A 12,824-nucleotide genomic window follows, 5' to 3' on the forward strand; every position below is an offset into this window, starting at 1 on the left:
AACCCCACATTGACCACACTGCTTCACCCCCCTCCTCCTGCCTTAGGGAAACCCTGTCTGGTTTGCCCAACAACGGATACTTCAGCCTCAGAAGGAAAAACTCAAAGTTACTAATAACCAAATCAAGTACAATATATCAAGTCCATGGTCTGCAATCCATGCAGGTCTTTGCAGCCATTCAGGGTGTGCAAATGCCTCCATTTTACAAGGGAAGAAATGGTAGAGAGGCGTAAGTGCCCATGTCGTCCATGGCGTAAGTGCCATGGAGTAGTTCAAGACTATTCACTGGAGCTAACAGGCCCAGACTCCTCCAAGGAAGGTACCCAAGATGATTTTTCTCCTTTGGAGGAAACTCTCTGTGAGGGACTGAAGGAGTTAATGTCTCAAACACTGTGGTGGGGCAAGTTCTGCTTAAGGACCAGCTCTGCACAACCTGGAGGAACCCTGCCTGGCAAGGCACCCCAGGTGAAAAGAAACCCAGCAGCAGCAGGAGGGGGAGGCTGTGCCAGAGGGTGCACAGCTCCCTGGTCTGAGGTGCTGGTCCGATGTGCCGAGCAGGGCAGCTCACCATGCTGTTCCGATGAGCTGTTGCAATATGCCGAGCAGGACAGCTCACCATGCGTGGCCAAAGATCACGTCTGCAGGGAAGTGACTCCCCAAATGACCCCCAAGCCCAAAGGCTCACTAACTGCTCATGACACTGAACTAGCCTAATGAGTGCGAGTGCCCCCCCGAAGGAGATGATAAAAAGACACAAACTGAAGCCCCAGGCGTGCAAGCCCACTGGAACTGGACCGCTCAGCTGACTCGACCAACGCTGGACCCAGGACTGGCGACATCTTTCTCCCTTCCTTTTTCTCGCTCTCTCTTGTTCTCTCTTTCCTTTTCCATCATCCCTACACCTCATCCCTTTAAACATAAACTGCTGACCAAACCTGGGACTAGGAGTGGATCCAGCCACCCCCAGGCTCCTCTCTGAGAAGGAGTCTAGAAAGCAAGGGGGTCTGCTCTGAACCCCCCGACCCAACGGGAGGGATCTCCTTCTGCCCTGAAGTGATGGACATGGTCACCGTGGGTGACACAGGTCACTGAGGTAGTTCCATGGCAATTCCTGTCGTGGGAAACCCCGCCGCCTGCTGTCACACCTCCCAAGTTCAGTTTGCTTCTGTCATGAATAAAATGTTCAACTGATTGTTTGGTGTTGTTTCACCTTAATTTAGCCTGAGGGAATTCCAAATTCACCGCGACTCCCTGGTCTGTCCAGCCCGGGTCGGGACACATAGATGGGGCATCCCTCTGCCTAGTGCTGGCCTCGTATGGCTCTGGAGGCACTTGGGGTGATCGCTGCCATGTTCAGATGGGAACAGGTTCCTGCCTGAAAGCAGCAAATAGTCAGTAGGAGATCCCTGACAACCTCCAGAGGTTCCCTATTTTGCCTCAGGGCTTTGTTTAAGCTGTGGATCTCTCAGCAGCTACGTGAGATTGACTTGAATCACTATTTTCATATTATTATACTCAGTTCTGTCTTGAGGTTGGGGGGCATCCATTTTAAATTTAGGGAGTATCCCAGGTGTGTAAATGCTTCAGGGTCAGCAAGGAGTACCACTCGGTCAGCCTGCATTGCTCTGTCACTGCACCCACTCACGGGGTGTGCAGAGGACTTCACTGTGCTCCCAAAGCCAAAGTGGGGTTGGTCCGTGCAAATGCCTGCAGTTGCCAAGCAAACCTGTTGCCTCTCATAAAAAAAAAAATCCATGTCAAACCTGTTTCCCAGAAGACCCTGTTGACAGCCACTAACTATTAATCTCATCCACATTACCCCAATCTCCTCTTTGTCTCTCCATTATTTTTGCTATATCTGGTAACACTTGCGAGGTCATTCCACTCACCGTCTGCACACAAGCAAAATGTTAGCATGTCCCAGGCTCTGGAAACTCCTCCACTGTTTCCAGATTTGCTCCTGCAGGAACCAGATCGAGTTGGACCGGCTTTGAGAGTGTTTGCTTGTGTTGGGGGGAGTTGGACTAGATCATCTCCTGAGGTCCTGGGCAAAATTGCTTTCCTCCCAATTGAAATTATTCCAGTATTAGTTAAGAATAAACCTCAGTGACCTGGATTGCCTCCTCAGCCATTGTTTTTGGACCTGTGCATACAAATGATTGGGGCCTACTGATCAAAATGTGTTTGTCCGTAATAAACATGATTTGACGTGGCGTGAAGTGTGAAATATTTCCTCCTGCTCTGATACATGAACAATCTCCTGATCCATTCCAAAGACAGGCAAGGCAAAAATGCAGTCTGAGTGAATGTGCATTTTCTCCACCATAGCAAATAAGTTTCACTGCCTGGCATTCAGTCTACTCCATCCCTACAATCTCTCTTTTAGTCACTGTTCTCATAGACCTCCTTTCTTGTTTTCTTAAACCCTGCCAATCCTAGCCATGCACACATTGTAATGTCTCATTTTTATTGACTGCTTTCTCTATATGACTTTTTCAAGCTCTTATGCAGTTTGTAATTTTTTTGAGTTGTTTTTTTCATAATTATTTTTCTTTGATGCCTTCATATGCCACCTAAGCAGGAGGGTTTGGGCTAAAGTTTTCACTGGCCAGAGCTGCAGTACCAGTGTGCCAAATAGCATATTGTGTGATTGCTGGTGTGAGTGCTACTTTTTGATCATAACCAGGCTGTGATGATCTTTGATCTTGTGATCTTTGGATCATAACCAGGTGTTAATCCCTGGGTCCTGGGCCTGCACTAACTTCCATCCCAATTGCTGATACAGCTGAGAAAAGAAGTACAAAACAGCAGCGTCTTTGCCTTTGCTTACTTTTAGTTTCTGTAATTGCACTCTCAGAATATTTTACTTCTGGTCTCACCAACATCTGCAGTATTTGGCACCTGAGCCAAAGGAGGCTTTTTTCCATTCATTGCAGATTAGTGCTGCAGGGGCAAATTCGCCCTGCCTTGGGACAGAAGTGCTGCTTGCCCTGCCTAGGCTGTCAGTGCCTTCATCTTCTCCCACCACCCCCTTTGCCCAAAGAGCAGGCAGGGGCGGCACAGTCCCCACTACTGACACTCTCGCAGGGAAGGGCAAGATCAAAAGCTCTTTCTTTGGGATGAAAACAAGAACGCACAAATGGATATACTGGCTGAGCAGGGAATGGATTCCTGGTTTTGCTCCTGCCGGGAGGCCACCAGCAAGGCTGTAGGAGCCTCTACAACTCCACGTGCTTCTGATTCTCCTGATTCTTTTCCCACTGTTTCCTTTCTGCAAGGATGGTGAGTCGTGCAGCATGCAGGCACTGAAACCCCAGGCTTAGCCAGATGGGTAGAAGGATCTAGGGCATAAAGACCAAGACAGAATTTGACTGTGTTCAAATTATTATTACATTGCACAGAACAAGAGAAATGCCTTCCCTTAAGAGAACTTGTGTCTTTTTTTTGGTGGGATCTAGGAGCTGTGAGAAATCTGCCAAAGAAAAAGCATCTCTTCTCCATTTTCTCTGCCCCTGCCTCCCTCCCCTCAAACTTGGGTGAAGTGAATTTGAAGGTCTCCATAGTTACCAAGCACCTTCCTTACATTAAACAAGAGAGAAAAATAATACCTTGGGGACTGTGGAAAAAATAAAGTTTATTAATATTCAAATTATCCAGTTTGCCCACTCCACGTTGACAATATTGAAGTTCAGTAAACTGTTTAGCAGAGGAAGGCTGCTGGTGATAATCCCTTGAATGTCCTGTGCATTTGCGGGTGGCAGACTTTGACTGTAGAGGTATTTCAAAGATGTCTCTATCAGCAGTGCTTCATTGCCAGTCTGGTGCTGCAAGTGCCTAAGAAGATAACGGTCAGCATTTTCCCAGATTCCTGCTCAGCAGCACATTAAGCAGTGACATGGGAGCCTCTTGTGGGATCCCATTACAGCCCATCACCAACACACAAAGCACCATTTCACATTACAGTGAAGGAAGTCTGGCAGCAAAGTTATATTAAATGCTCAGAAGATGAGGCAAGCTCCTCATCTTACTCTGTTTTCTATTTAACACCGAACTTTGCAGGCTACATTGTACTAACAAGGCAAAGAGATGCCAGTCTATGGCAAACTCTTTGTAAAGAAAAGTGGGTTGATCCAGGAGTTTTCCATCTCCCTTACAAACATTGCATGGGCTCTGTATTGGTGGAAGTGAACAAAAGAAATCTTTTTGAATGACTCTGAGATGAGGCCAAAATATTCCGAAATAAGATTTACACCAGCTGATTTTCATTCTCTGGCTACAAAGCAAAATATAGGGAAGCTGCTAAAAACTATCTTCATATTATTATACTCAGTTCTGTCTTGAGGTTGGGGGGCATCCATTTTAAATTTAGGGAGTATCCCAGATATCTTTAGGAATGTTGGACATTTTGGTGTAATAAAGTACTCAATTTTTTCAGTGGATGCCCTATGTCATATTACTTGTTAGGAAGAACAAAATCGTATCACCATTGATGAACAACAGAAGTGAAATTATGACTTTGACGCATGGTGGCTGCTCTGCAGATAATGCTGAATCCTTTTTTTTTTTTCTATCTAGGGCAAGGATGCAAACTCGGCATACATAGCACCTCCCTGAATCTGCTACAGGTTTTCCCATGTGCTGAGCAAAGGGCTTACCTGAGATCTGGCTGCTCAGCAAAAACCTAGCTGCAGAAATGGCCTGGGCCCTCCCTGTCCATCTTCCTTGCTGCTTCCCTCGTAGCTCACCCCGCAGTCCATTGCTCGGCATCCTGACGGACTGTCTGCAAGCTGCTGGCCCAGCAAGAGACTATCCCAGAGCTACCTCCTTGCAGCAAACCTGCTGCTCCCCATTGCCATAGGAGCTGCAGCACCGCGTTGCTGCCCGCCACCAGGACCTGCCCTGCGCATGCCGAGAGCACTGAGGTGTCCCTGGGTCACCCTGCCTCGGGGTGCAAAATGAACGCCATAGCCACCCCGGAAGAGCCACTACAATGCGCATCTGTCCAGATGCTGGCTCAGGGAGGTAGGGTGCCACAGAGCACTCCCTCAGCACACAGCACGGGTAATGACTCGTCCCTCAGCTACATGGCTATGTAGCATAAGACTTTTTGACTATTGCTTTTCTCGATGGAGGTCTTGGTGATCGTCTGCAGCAAGCACTGTGAGCTGGAAATTGCAGATGCATTTCCCCTGTGCCGTGCCATGCATGTGCATGCGATGGCTGGGCCATTGCGGTGCTGGGGATTGAAGGAGCTGAGCACAGCAGTGGAGCAGGGCAAGGGATGACAAATACATCCCTTGAAGCTCACAGGTCCCAGGGTGCCCAGAATGCAGGGGCCCTGGCTCAACAAAGCTCCCCTGGGCCTGAGGCAATTGCACAGCAGAGAGCAGCTCTGGCTCTGCCATCCAACAGCCCCAGGGAGCAAAGGTACCTGGAAGAGCCACTGCGGGACATGGGTCAACCCACAGGGCTGCAAGACCACCCAAACAGCCCTTGACGAAGAGAGAAGCAGCAGCGGCATGAAGGGAGAAACTACATGCTACCTATGGACACAGGAGGAGAAACACAGAAGTCCAAAAGAGGAGGGCAAAATGTGGAGAAATACCAAGACTGCTATTTAGAAGGAGTAGGATGGAGACAAGAGGGAGAAGGCGGGCAAATCCAGTGCAGAGGAGGACGGTTGCTTTGGAGAAGGACCTGACATGCTCGAATGAAAAGCCTGTCAGGGCCACGCAGTGGCTTCACAGACTGCCCCCACCCCGGATGGCAGCCCATCCTCCCCTGCCGTGTATCACCTAGGACACTGGACTGAGATGAGTGAAAACCACGTGCATGAGAAAAGCAATATTAGTTAAAACGTCTTATCACACATTTAGTTAATTACTAAGTGAATTGCTTTAATGCTACACAAAATACACAGCTGTGTTTAATGAGCTGCTGAAATGCTCTCTGGGCAAACTTTAATAAGATCACTATTCTCACGGATGAAAATTGCTGCAGGGGAAACTGCATCTGTTCGCACCTAAAATGTTCTGAGTGACAGCTCGATGGCTATTATCTTTAGGGCACATGGTAGTCAATTTCTTTAATATGAAATGTTAAAATATTTATTCTTATCACTAGTGTGCAGCCTCCAGGGCAGACTGCAAGCCCAGTTGTGCTGGTGACAGAGAAGGCAGTTCCAGGATAGGTTAAATAAAGTCAACCCCTGCTTCTTTTTGCTTTCTGTCATTGCGCACATTTCCTAGGGCTCAGGCCTGGAAACTACCTCACGCTTTCCCTGGGACTCTCTCCAGCAGGCCTATGTCCCTTCCGTGATGCTTGCCCCAGCTCAGACACAGCTCTCCAGCCCACAGCTGACCCATAGCAAATAACAAAAACCAGTTGACTCTACACATGCAAAGAGGACAACTGCCTGCGATACATCCCAGTATGAGGCGTGCCTTCTCCATGACAGCACAGTTTCCTCCTGTTTGGCTGGTGATTGACTGTGGCTTAGGTCACAAGGACTTGTAGCTCTCCAAGCCAAGGTCAGGCTTGCACATAACTCCTACCCAAGTACAGCCCTTCACTTAACCCACACTGAGCTGCATCTCCAGTTTGTCAAGAGTAAGCTCCCGGAGCTGCTACTTTGTACTTCTGCTCTTAGGGTTTGAGGAAAAAGCATTAGGCACAAGTGAAAGGTATGAACCAGAAAAGTCTACATACTTCAGAATAAAAGCCGGACTGGTTTCTCAGAAGTCCTACCGTAAGCCAGCATCCATCAGGCTGGATGTTAAACCAGTCTGGTAGACCCAACAAATCTTTGCAGTGTAGAAGGTTGTACCAACCTTGTGGGTTGTATGAACTGGTACATATGCTGATTATCTCATCCTAACTTCAGTGTTGTTTCCTAACCAAGCTGCACTTCTCTATGGTCTCAGGAAATGGGAAAATGAGCAGCTCAGGGGCAGGCTATGAGCCTCGAAGTGCTCACAAGAGAGATTATTGCTGCTTCCTTCAAAGCAGCAGCTGCTGACCACATGCACCCCAGTGTCTGGAGTGCCCCCATCCTTCTGGGATGTGCTCCTCTGCTATTGCAAGAACCGGTCCACTCTTATTACACGCACTATTGCTTCCCAAGTGCTTCTGTCGTGCTTTAACTGTACCAGCTACTAGGAAGACAATTAACTCTACCCCAGCTGAAACCAGGACAGCTTCCCGTTGGCTTCCTATGTTATGTGCATTCACATTCAGGCACTTGAGACAGATCTCCAGTGCCGATTTAACAGGGAAAGTACAAATGCCTCCCTCATCATGTTGTCCACCATTGCCTCACCCATTTCCAGATTCAAAGTGTCCCAAATATTGCACTGGCACACTGTTGTGGTTTAAGCCCAGCTGGTAACAAAGCACCACATGGCGGCTTGCTCCTCCCCACCCCCCCCAGCTCTGGTAGGATGAGGAAGAGAAAATACAAAGAAAAGCTTGCGGGTTGAGACAAGGACAGGGAGGGATCACTCACCACTTATGGTCACAGGCAAAAGACAGACGCAACTTGGGGAAAAAAAACCAAAATCAATTTAATTTGTTGCCAATCAAATCAAAACAGGATAATGAGAAGTAAACCCAAATCTTGAAACACCTTCCCCCCACCCCTCCCTCCTTCCTGGCTCAACTCTACTCCCAAATTCTCTCCCTCCTCCCGCCAGCGGTGCAGGGGGACAGGGAATGGGGGCTGGGGTCAGTTCCTCATACCTTGGCTCTGCCGCTCCTTCCTCCTCAGGGGGAGGAGGACTCTGCGCTCGGCCCCTGCTCCACTGTGGGGTCTCTCCCATGGGCTGCAGTCCTTCAGGCACAGCCTGCTCCAGCGCAGGCTTCCCCACAGAGTCCCAGCCATCTTGGGGGGCATCCATCTCCCTGCTCCAGCGTGGGCTCCTCTCTCCCCAGGCTGCAGGTGGGCATCCGCTCCCCCACTCCCCTCCACGGGCTGCAGGGGCATCCCCTCCTCCTTCACTGACCTCGGTATCCACAGAGGTGTTCCTCTCACATTCCAATCCCCCCCTCCCCACAGGTTTCCCCTCTTAAATCTGCTCTCCCACAGGTGTTTCCACTGTCACTGAGGGGCTCGGCCTTGGCCAGCGGCGGGTCCGGCTTGGAGCTGGGGGAGCTTTGAGCAGCTTCTCACAGGAGCCGACCCTGCAGACCCTCACCTGCTACCAAAACCCCACCACACAAACCCAAAACACACACCTATGATGTAGCTACAGAGATGGTCAGACAATCCTGCAGCTTTTAGTGCGTGGGTTGGGTGACTTGAGTTTTGAAGACGGTCTCCAGTCTTGGTCCCGTACCTCCCTGTAGTTGAGACAGTCTTGATTTATGGGCCCAGCTGCCAGGTGGTGAGGGACAGCATACTGATAGTATTTTTCTGAAAACTTGCCCCAGGAGTCTTCTGCTGCCTCAAAGTGACTTTCTGTATTGTGATGAGTTGAGACAACCTGAAACACCTAGAGATCCGAGAACACCTTGAGAAGCTTTTGTTTATCTTTGCTTAGAAGAAACCCAGCCACTTGGGAAGATAAGTTTCAGAGATGTTTTCAACATCTATAAACAAAGCCAAATATTTTGACTGAGGCGATGTAGTGACTGCCATGCATTACAAATACAGTCGGAAGCACTTTCTGCTGAGCGCATGATCAGGCTGGTGGATACTCAGTCTGCCTGCTGTTTGTTGCCTCATTCAGAATAAAGTACCAATGCTCTGAATATAAATTGTGAATACATTATTCTATTTTGAGCTCAGGAAATGTTTTAGTCTTTTTTGATTTGCAGAATACTGGAGAAGGACCAAGTGCAAACATTCTTGTCTGTATCATTTATCAAGGAAAGAAACCATTAGCTGCAGCCAGAGCTATGTCTTAGCTATGCAATTACACTTATGGCCTGTCATCTGCCACTGATGCCTAGGGGAAAAAGAGCTTTTATTGCAGAATTCTGCTGAAAAAGAAATAAAGCACCTGTGTGTTAGAGAAATCCTGACTTGGCTTGCTCAGCAATAGTGGCCAGGCCTATTTGCTCCATCTCTTGATAAACTTTCCTGTTATAAGGTAGCCCTGGTATAGCTCTCTGCTCAGGTTTCTATAGCTCACCTGTGAGTAAATGCTATGAAGGTCAATGCTTGCAGCCTAACGCATTGCTTCACTGGATGCCTCTTCTCTGCCTTGCAAGAGCCCTGGCCCAAGAACTACAACCTGCTCAGCACCAGCTCTCTCTTCTCAAAAGCACAGAGTACAGATTGAGTTCAGAAGTTTCCATCCAGGCCAGAAATGTCCCCACCTTGCCTTTTATATTGTCCACTCTTGCATTAAAATTCCACCCTGAGTCTCCATAAAGAGTATAAACATATTTTGGAAATATACATGGTGCCATAAAGTTCCACTTCATACTCTGCACTTTTTAGTTCACTGCTTTACAGGAGGCTCACAAGATATTTTACTGGTTAAGTTACTGGATAGGAAACAGCTTGTGGATGGAGCTAAGAGCTTTCTGGAGATTTTTTCCAAAGCAGTCAAGTCTTCTCTGAGCCTCTTTGATCTCCAGTAACAAGACCTCCCGGGAGACTTACAGCTCTTCCTGGCTACTGCCAGGCTAAAGAGAACAGTATTTTTCTCTCCCTTTTTTCTCTTATTGAAGTATTTCGCCTTCTGGGCACAGCTTCCCTCCATAACAACCTGATTTTACTTGTCTTTTAAAGAAAGGGAGAGATGGACTGGAGAGAAAAAAAACAAACCAGCAAAAACTGAGGCCAAACAAATCTTTGTCAGAGCAGAGCTAACCTGGAAGGAGATTAAGGATGAGAACGTGTCCCTAATTAGCCACATGCAGAGGAGAGCCGGGGACAGGCAGAGCGGCTGCGCGCCCCAGAGCGTGGTGCGAGCCAGCAGCTCCATGCACAATGCAGGGCTCCTACGTCCGCAGCAGATGCTCCGACCGGGGACACGACGCGTACGGTGCCGAACAAGCTGTCAGCCGTGCCCCAGCATATTCAACTTCAATATGCGTATTGCACTGAGTTGTGTGGTAGCGGACTCACAAACCGAGGTGGCCCTTTCTGCAAAGCTGATTTTGCTGTTACACATAAGACAAACTCCTGACAGCGTTCTCTGCACAAGCAGGGGCAGCATTGAACTTATGCGTGTAGCACCAGCACGGTTCACATCTTCTGTGATCCACAGCCTGCTCCCTTGCTGTTTCTGCTGGCCCAGCAATACAGACTACAGTGGCTGTAAAGAAGAGGCCTTCTCTTGGCATAAATGAGCCAGGTAATGGTGAGGTCCTTTTTTCCAAGATCATTCAGGCTAGCGTTTAACCTGTGTCAAATCAGACACTGGACATTGTCTCTGTTTTGAAAGTGTTTGTTTTGTACAGATGGAAGTGGGTATTTAAGGCATTGCAAAATGCACTGGGATACCAGTCAGGTTCCTGCGAGCTGCTATTTTGTTTGGCCTGTGCAAACAGTGCAGAGCAAATCCAGTGCAACCCTGAGAGCTGGGAGAAACTGCTTGAAGCAGAACTAGAGGAAAAAGAAGCAGCGACATCAAGGCAAGAAAACTCCCAAGCAAGGGGATAAGGTGCCTGGCTGCCTTGGAAGGGCACACCTTCAGGCGTTGCAATGTACACTTTTTGAAAGGGTAAGATCTTGATAGCAGGTCAGGGAATGGTTGTTATGGGATCGTCAAAGCTTTGAGCACAACAAACTACCTTTCTATTGACAAACCATTTTGTCTGTGGAGTGATATAACTCAACCATCGGCCACCTTCCACAAGAGAAAGCAGAAAGGCTGCAGCAACTCTGTTCTGAATGCAGTACAGTTGCACAGCCAGCTCTGGCATCGCTTGGAGGGATGCTGGGGCAGATGGGAGTCCTTCATCTCACTTCTCTGCTTTCTTCCAGTGCTGTTACTACAGCAGGCAACAGCCCCCTGCAATAAGCACAGAGAAAAACCAAGAGAGGCATGGACTGCCCCTTGCTCCACTAACCTTGATCCCTCCAGCCCGTACAAGTCCAGGGCTAGGATTTCCATGGCAGTCATGAACTGACAGAGAGCACACAGGTCCACAAACCAATAACAAGTTGTTCTCATCCCTCATGTGCAATGCAGAGGTCTTGTTTCCTCTGCTCTGCCCATGGCTCATAGAAGTTTTCCTCCAGGCATGCAACACACACTGACAAGCGCTAGAGAGATCAGAGAGGAACTGGCTAGTGACACTCTTTAAGGTCATAATTTTATACAGGTTTCTGCAGGTCAGCTGGATTCATGCACTGATTTTACTGTCTCTGACTCTCGTTTTTGTTGAAGAGAAGAGCTGCCTTTTTCAGCGACAGTAAGTAAAATGTTCCAGCTCTGTAGAGATTTGCAAAGGAAACTTGACAGTTCTGTGTAAGAGGGCGCATATGTGGAAGCGCCAGAAGAAACAGCAGAGCAGGAAGTCAATGAGTGATGGATATGCAGCAAGTCAAGAGACCGAGAGCAGCTGTGAAATCCAGGATGGAATATAGATAATGCCAGGGAACTGGCAGGAGGTGGCACTGGGAGGAGTGCTGGGTGTACATTGGTGCTGGAGCACCAGTGGTGTGACTTCTCCCTCTGTTGCTGAAGCAGGCTCAGGGCTGGGTTGAGCTGTAAAAGTAACAGTCACGCAATATCATGGGAGGTATCAGGAGACAAGGACTCAGACTCTGTTGTTCCTAATCCTCTGTGTCACCACAAGGAATCCTGGACAGACACGTCTACGTGCTTGTGAGTGTTGAAGAATGGGTGAGCAATGGAAATTGTCTTGTTTAAGATGAGCTTTGTCTTCCCCTTCTACACAGTCTCACTCTGCGTTTTGCCGCAGTTCTATGCTCTCTCCACCATCTTTGCCTGTTAGCCCCTGGGGAGAAGTTCCTCTTCTGACAACAGGAGTTGACCAAAGTGCCAGCTCTCACATTTGGGATGATTAGTTTGGCATCTTCCCTGGGAGAGTGGTGCAGCCAAGCCACAGGTCTTCACAGAGGTGGGGACTGCCAGCTGCCAAGGCTGCCAAGACACAGCCAAAGCCGTGGTCCACCTAATCTAGTGTTGGCATCTGTCCAGCTCTGAGTCAGAGGTTGGACCGGAGACTCCACAGGGCCATTCTAACCGGCACTTCTAGGAGTCTAAGATGACTCTACAACTGCTCAAAACTATCCATCAGATGTTGTTTGGAAAGCGTAAATGACATTAACAATATAGGATGGTACTGCACTACCTTTATTCCTAAAGATACTCTGGACTTTTACTTCTTTGTGCTCTTCTCATTTGTGTAGCCACCCAAATGCTTATCGGAGGTGACCTGCAGCTTCCTTGGTTACCAGCTGTGTTAACAGCTGAATTTGGTGGTTGTGAACTCGCTCTTTCCGGGGACTTGTGTCTAACAAATGCTGAAAGCAGTTTTCATCCACTAGCGAAAAATGGTAACAACTACAAAGGCCAATAATGTAGGTAAAACCATTAAGTGACGCATTCCTGCTTTTTGTCATTGGTAGGACAAGTTCATGTAAGTAAAAGATGTGCATCATATTTGTACTACAGTTGTACACAGAAATCTCGCAATCTTTACAACACTGAGTTGTGTCTTGTGCAAGAAAACACCACTTGGGTTTGCCATGGATAGATATATATTCACAGAGCAATGCCCTCCCACATCCAGTCCCCTCAAAAATCACTTGTAAAAAAATAATCTTTCCAGCTGAAGATTTTACCCCCAAGTCCAAATTTCAGCTTAGGAATGCCTGAACAACAACTCAGGGAGCTCCCATT

At 48.2% G+C, this 12,824-nt stretch overlaps 1 long non-coding RNA gene across 1 annotated transcript; it reads right to left on the reverse strand.

Moving 5' to 3' along the window:
• Positions 1-3,617: 3,617 nt before the first annotated feature.
• LOC138689626 (uncharacterized) lies at positions 3,618-7,516 on the reverse strand. The gene is made up of 2 exons (XR_011328547.1): positions 6,578-7,516; positions 3,618-3,834 (listed from the first exon to the last, which is right to left on the reverse strand). It is a non-coding gene; the product is annotated as an uncharacterized lncRNA (long non-coding RNA).
• Positions 7,517-12,824: the final 5,308 nt, after the last annotated feature.

Source organism: Haliaeetus albicilla, chromosome 17, assembly GCF_947461875.1.
Source record: "Haliaeetus albicilla chromosome 17, bHalAlb1.1, whole genome shotgun sequence".
NCBI classification, from domain to species: Eukaryota; Metazoa; Chordata; class Aves; order Accipitriformes; family Accipitridae; genus Haliaeetus; species Haliaeetus albicilla.